A 7323-nucleotide genomic window follows, 5' to 3' on the forward strand; every position below is an offset into this window, starting at 1 on the left:
ATCATGATCCTTTGTATTTCTGCAGTGTCCGTTGTTACTTCTCCTTTTTCATTTCTAATTCTATTGATTTGAGTCTTCTCCCTTTTTTTCTTGATAATTCTGGCTAATTGTTTATCAATTTTGTTTATCTTCTCAAAGAACCAGCTTTTAGCTTTATTGATCTTTGCTATTGTTTCCTTCATTTCTTTTTCATTTATTTCTGATCTGATCTTTATGATTTCTTTCCTTCTGCTAACTTTGGGGGGGCGGTTGTTCTTCTTTCTCTAATTGCTTTAGGTGTAAAATTAGGTTGTTTATTTGAGATTTTTATTGTTTCTTGAGGTAGGGTTGAATTGTTATAAACTTCCCTCTTAGAACTGCTTTTGCTGCATCCCATAGGTTTGGGGTCATCATATTTTCATTGTCATTTGTTTCTAGGTATTTTTTGATTTCCTCTTGCATTTCTTCAGTGATCTCTTGGTTATTTAGTAGTGTATTGTTTAGCCTCCATGTATTTGTATTTTTTACAGATTTTTCCTTGTAATTGATATATAGTCTTATAATGTTGTGGTCGGAAAAGATACTTGACACTATTTCAATTATCTTAAATTTACCAAGGCTAGATTTGTGACCCAAGATATGGTCTATCCTAGAGAATGTTTCATGAGCACTTGAGAAGAAATTGTCTAAAGTGGGTCTCTTGTAAACAGCATATATACGGGTCTTGTTTTTGTGTCCATTCAGCCAGTCTTTGTCTTTTGGTTGGAGCATTTAATCCATTTACATTTAAGGTAATTATCGATATGTTATGTTCCTATTACCATTTTCTTAATTGTTTGGGGGTATTTTTGTAGGTCTTTTCCTTCTCTTGTGTTTCCTGCCTAGAGAAGTTCCTTTAGCATTTGTTGTAAAGCTGGTTTGGTGGTGCTGAATTCTCTTAACTTTTGCTCATCTGTAAAGGTTTTAATTTCTCCATCAAATCTGAAGGTGATCCTTGTTGGGTAGAGTAATCTTGGTTGTAGGTTTTTCCCTTTCATCACTTTAAATATGTCCTGCCACTCCCTTCTGGCTTGCAGAGTTTCTGTTGAAAAATCAGCTGTTAACCTTATGGGGATTCCCTTATATGTTATTTGTTGCTTTTCCCTTGCTGCTTTTAATACTTTTTCTTTGTATTTAATTTTTTAATTAAATTTATTTTATTTATTTATTTATTTATTTATTTTTGCGGTACGCGGGCCTCTCACTGCTGTGGCCTCTCCCCTTGGGGAGCACAGGCTCCGGACGCGCAGGCTCAGCGGCCACGGCTCACGGGCCCAGCCGCTCCGCGGCACGTGGGATCCTCCCGGACCGGGGCACGAACCCGCGTCCCCCGCATCGGCAGGCGGACTCTCAACTCACTGCGCCACCAGGGAAGCCCTATTTTATTTATTTTTATTTTTGGCTGCGTTGGGTCTTTGTTGCTGCGTGCAGGCTTTCTCTAGTTGCGGCAAGCAGGGGTCACTCTTCGTTGCGGTGCGCAGGCTTCTCATTTTGGTGGCTTCTCTTGTTGGGAGCATGGGCTCTAGGCACGCAGGCTTCAGTAGTTGTGGCACACGGGCTCAGTAGTTGTGGCTCGCGGGCTCTAGAGTGCAGGCTCAGTAGTTGTGGTGCATGGGCTTACTTGCTCTGCAGCATGTGGGATCTTCCCAGACCAGGGCTCAAACCTGTGTCTCCTGCATTGGCAGGTGGATTCTTAACCACCACGCCACCAGGAAAGCCCCTGTATTTAATTTCTGATAGTTTGATTAATATATGTCTCGGCGTGTTTCTCTTTGGGTTTATCCTATATGGTACTCTCTGTGCTTCCTGGACTTGATTGACTATTTCCTTTCCCATGTTAGGGAAGTTTTCGACTATAATTTCTTCAAATATTTTCTCAGATCCTTTCTTTGTCTCTTCTTCTTCTGGGACCCCTATAATTCGAATGTTGGTGCATTTAATGTTTTCCCAGAGGTCTCTGAGGCAGTTCTCAATTCTTTTCATTCTTTTTTTCTTTATTCTGCTTCCTGGCAGTTATTTCCACCATTTTATCTTCCAGCTCACTTATCCGTTCTTCTGCCTCAGTCATTCTGTTATCAAATCCTTCTAGAGTATTTTTAATTTAGTAATTGTGTTGTTCATCACTGTTTGTTTGTTCTTTTGTTCTTCTAGATCCTTGTTAAACGTTTCTTGTATTTTCTCCATTCTGTTTCCGAGATTTTGAATCATCTTTACTATCATTACTCTGAATTCTTTTTCAGGTAGGTTGCCTACTTCATCTTTGTTTATTTAGTCTTATAGGTTTTTACCTTACTCCTTCATCTGTAACATTTTTTTTGGCGTTTCTTTTTTTTTTTTTTTTTTTTTTTTATGGGTGGTGCTGTACTGTCTTACTGGTTGTTTGGCCTGAGACGTCTAGCACTGGAGTTTGCAGGCAGTTGGATAGAGCCGGGTCTTGGTGCTGAGATGAGGAATGCCAGGAGGCTTCATTCCGATTAATATTCTCTGGGGTCTGAGATTCTCTGTTAGTGCAGTGGTTTGGACTCAGAGCTCCCACCACAGGAACTCGGGCCCAACCTCCGGCCTGGGAACCAAGATCCCACAAGCTTCGTGGCATGGTAAAAAAAAAAAAAGAAGAAGAAAGAAGAAAAGGAGCAGTACAATATCAAAGAATAAAAACAAAATAAAAATAGAAAGATAAAAATATATTAGGAAAAATAAAACTATAATAGAAACAATTGCAACAAGGTAAAATAAAACCACAACAGAAAAAAAAGGGGGGGGGGAACAAGCCAAAAGGAGAGAACAATAACAAAGTATAAAGAATAAAGTAAAATTAGAAAAATAAAATATTTATTAGGAAAAATAAAAATATCAACAACAATGAATCAGCAAGCTAAAACAGAACCCCGATCCAAAAGAGGAAAAAAAAAAAGCCTTGGCTATGGGGGTGGAGTTTAGGCAAGGGGTGGAACTTAGGCAGGGGAGGGGTGGGACCAAGGCGGGTAAGGGGGGGTGACGTTTGAGCGTGGGGCGGGGCCTAGGCAGGGCGACGTTGAAGCGTGGGGCGGGGCCTCTGCTTAGGACCTGCACAGAAGGGGAGAGGCAGCACCTCGAAAGGAGGGTCTCTGGAGTGTGGGGTTCCTGAGTTTGGAGGTGAGGCCCTGGGTGAGGGTGTGTGGGTGGGGTTTAGGCCCAGCGTGTTGGAGGGGGTCTCAGAGGGGGTCTCCGAGTGTAGAGGTGGGGCCCTGGGTGGGGGGGTAGGGGCGGGGCTTGGGCGCTGCGTGGCAGGAGGGAGGCTCCGAGGGCAGAGGATTAGGCCTGGGATCCCAATAGGCTTCCCGGTGACTAAGTGGGCAGGAAAAGCGCTGGCGCCTTCGCTTCCGTTCCTCCACGCCCCTCCCCCACTGTCTCCCCCAGGCTCTCCCCCATCACCGCTGGACCCCTAACCGTGGGTGGGGCCCGCTGGGTGTAGGAACTCCTCCCCTCCCCCAGCCAGCCCTCAGGGGTGCCGGTCCCGGAGGTCCGGCCCTTACTTTTGCTCCCCTTCCCTCCCTCCCACTTCCTCAGGACCCACGCGGCTGGAGGGGGCCTCGGTGGGCACAGGATCAGGCCTGGGATCTCAGCAAGTTCCTGGGGGCCCAAGCGGGCAGGGGAAATCTGGCCACGCTCCCTTTTGATCCTCTGTCCTCCCAGTGGTCCCCCAATTTCCCCCTTCGGGCGTGGGATCCCTTCCCCTCCCCCAGGCGCCCCTCAGGGAAGCCAGTCCCGTCCTGCCTCCACTTCTCCTCCCCACTTACTCCCCCCACTCCCCACGTCCTACCCGGTTGCTGAGGGTTCCTCCCGCCCCCTTAGGTGTCCGTGGTCCACCATCGGTGCCTGGTAGGTGCCCTAGTTGTGCGGAGACGCGAATTCTGCATCCTCCTAGTACACCATTTTGACTACGCCCTCTGAATTCTTTATATATTCCAGATGAGTCCCTTATCAGAAAAATGATTTGCAAATATTTTCTCCTCCGTGGGTTGTCTTTTCACTTTCCTGAAGCAAAAATTTTCGCATTGGGAATTGCCTGGCCGTCTGCACCACTCTCACTGCTGAGGGCGTGGGTTCAATCCCTGGTTGGGGAACTAAGATCCCACAAGCCACATGGCACAGGCAAAAAAAAAAAAAAACAGTCCAGTTTATCTATTTTTTTTCTCTTGTTGCTCGTAGCTCTGTGGAGGATTTACTGAAGACTGTTCCGAAGCTAAACACAGGCTTGGAGACAGTTGGTTTCATGGGGGAGGATGAGGGTCCTCAGCCTGGTACCCCAGCTCTGAGCACAGAGCCCTCCCCACCAGCCCCTTCTGAGGCCCCCTCCACCTGGGACCTGGCCCCTCTCCATCCCATCCTCTGCCTGGTCTTTGTCTCAGCCCTTTTGGCTCCCTCTGTTGGGTGGGTCCGCCTCTTCCTCCTTCCTTGTCTTTTGGTGGTAAACTCTCATTCATTCATTCATTCACCTGTGTATTATCAAAAAGACACCTGGCATTGTTTAAGTCTCTGGGAATGCAGTGGCAAAAACAACAAAGCAAACCAGGACACCTTAGCCTGCCAGAATATCCTCTCCAGCGGGGATACAGACAGGTGGAGGTACCCCTTCTTGGAAGAGCCTCTCCTTGATACTGACCAGGGTTCTTGGCCTTCCCCAAGCAATAGAAATTGATCAGAGGCCAGACAAGGAATTCAGGCAAGGCGTTACTGGGGCTCCTGCGGCTGCAGGGGGGAGCGAGAACAGGTTCCCCTGCTGGCCCAATCACTGGAGTAGGGGGCAAGCTGGTTCCTTATACGGGGTGAGTGTGGGGTGGGTCCAGGGGTCAGGCCGGAGGTGGTCTGCCAACCCCTTTGGTGGTGTTGTGTGCAGGGGGCATGCGCAGTGCCCTGCTTTTGCTCCCGGCTCTTTAGAAGTGGCAGTTGGGTTTTTGGTCTTTTTGTATCTTTTTGTCCATAATTTGCCCCAACTGTACACGCATGAGGTTATTTTTAGTCCCTTATAGTTTCTTTGTATTTTGTTGCTCAAGGAGACGTTTGTCCAGATGTAAGTACTGCAGCAAAGGGTCCCAGGTCCCAGCCTGTCTCATTCTGACCCCCCCTCCCCTCCCCTGCCCCGTGCACCCCCAGTTAACATCACTGCTACACTGGGCACGTGGACAAGTGGCAACAGCAGCTCTCACAGCAAATGCTGTTATTTATTTCCTTAGCAGTCTTCCTTATTAGGTCACTTATTTCTTGAGGACAAGGACCATTCAGCCATCCTGAAGTCCCAGAATCAGGTCCTGGCACTTACAGTCAAGACACGCGTGTTTCTTGCTTGCTGTGTTTCTGCCAGACTTGGCACAGAGCTTCACCCAATTCTGGTTCCTTACGGATCAGGTCAACCGAATGCATATGCATGTTTTCTAAGGGTCATTGTTGACATGCCGGGGCCCTATGTCGGCACGCTCCCGCAGCAGTTTTATTTGCTATGAGATGGAAACTGTCGTGATACGTATTGCTGTTTTTAAAATAAAACAAGAGAGTAGAATACAGCTAAACATATTTGGAAAAAAACCCCCAAAACAAAGGTTCAAATCGCATTTTGAGTTGGATGGCCAGAATAATTAAATTTACATCATTTCTGTGAAAAGTAATTCATCGTTGAAAACATCCAACTTACAGTACTTCACACAATTGATTAAAATAAAATAGATACCAAGCCTCTCATTGTACCTATTTTAATAACAGAATCAGAACGAGCATAAATATTTCAAGGAAAGAGGCGTTTGTGAGTCACGCCTGTCAAAATGTTCTGGGGGGATTCATGGAATCCCGGAGGCCCCGTTGCCTATGGGCAGGGTGGCTGGTGATGCCAGCTGGAAGCTGAGGTTAAAGTGCATAACTAAGCCCTCCACTGAGTTTTCAGGAAAATTCCTTAACAGACAATGGGAAAATCATTCATTTTCTTCCTTGAGCAAATGTGGGACAGCCCTGGGAGCCTGCAGACCAGAGGGAGGGGAAGACTTCCTGGGCCTGTGGACGGTCATGGAGACCAGCTTTCAGAGCACCCATGGGTGAGTGCAGAATTTAGACAACAAATGGTCATTTGGTCAACTTGGGGCTGTCTCTTCCTAGAACTGGCTGAGCTGGCTGTTTGTCCATTGTGCTGCTGCATCCGAGCCTGGCAAACGAAGGAAACCTGCATACACGTCTGCCTCCTGGGGCCTCTAGCTGGAGAATGAGGGGGGGAAGTAGGCTGCACAGGTGAAATTCTCCTCTCAAGGTCTTGAGTGCCACCAGTGAGGGCAGCTGGGCCCTACATGGTGCTCTTGCGACTTTGTCAGAGCAAGGGATATCAGATTCCTTAACAACGTGGGCATCTCAGCCTCAGCAAAAGCTCTCAGACCCATAATCTGCTCACTCAGACTCAGAGAGGACCAGGAATGGGCCCTGCATGCTGCTTTAAAATTCTAGGGTCTCCGATAAGGGATTAATATCCAACATATATAAACAGCTCATAGAATTCAACATCAAAAAAAAAAAAAAAAAAGAAAAAAACCAAACAACCTGATTGAAAAATGGGCAGAAGAACTGAACAGACATTTTTCCAAAGAGGAAATGCAGATGGCCAACAGGCACATGAAAAGATGCTCAACATCGCTAATCATCAGGGAAATGCAAACTAAAACCACATTCTCACACCTGTCAGAATGGCTATCATCAAAAAGATGATACCAACATTTCCCAAAGAAATGTTGGTGAGGATGTGGAGAAAAGGGAACCTTCATACACCATTGGTGGGAATGCAAATTTGTATAGCAAGTGTGGAAAACAGCATGGAGGTTTCTCAAAAAGCTAAAAATAGAACTACCGTATGACCCAGCAATTCCACACTTGGGTATATATCCAAAAAAACAAAAGCACTAATTTGTAAAGATACATGCACCCCAATGTTCATAGCAGCATTATTTACAGTAGTCAAGACATGGAAGCAACCTCAGTGTCTATCAACAGAAATTCTGCCATTTGCAGCAACATGGATGGACTTGGAGGGCATTATGCTAAGTAAGATAAGTCAGACGGAGAAAGACAAATCCTGGATGACATCACTTATATATGGAATCTAAAAATTACAACAAACTAGTGAATATGACAAAAAAGAAAGAGACTCACAGAAATAGAGAACAAACTAGTGGTTAACAGTGGGGAGAGGGAAGGGGGAGGGACAAAAAATGAGTAGGGGATTAGGAGGTACAAATTATTAGGTATAAAATAACCTAAAGGATATATTGTACAACACAGGGAATACAGCCA

This window comes from Physeter macrocephalus, chromosome 18 (assembly GCF_002837175.3).
Source record: "Physeter macrocephalus isolate SW-GA chromosome 18, ASM283717v5, whole genome shotgun sequence".
Taxonomy (NCBI): domain Eukaryota; kingdom Metazoa; phylum Chordata; class Mammalia; order Artiodactyla; family Physeteridae; genus Physeter; species Physeter macrocephalus.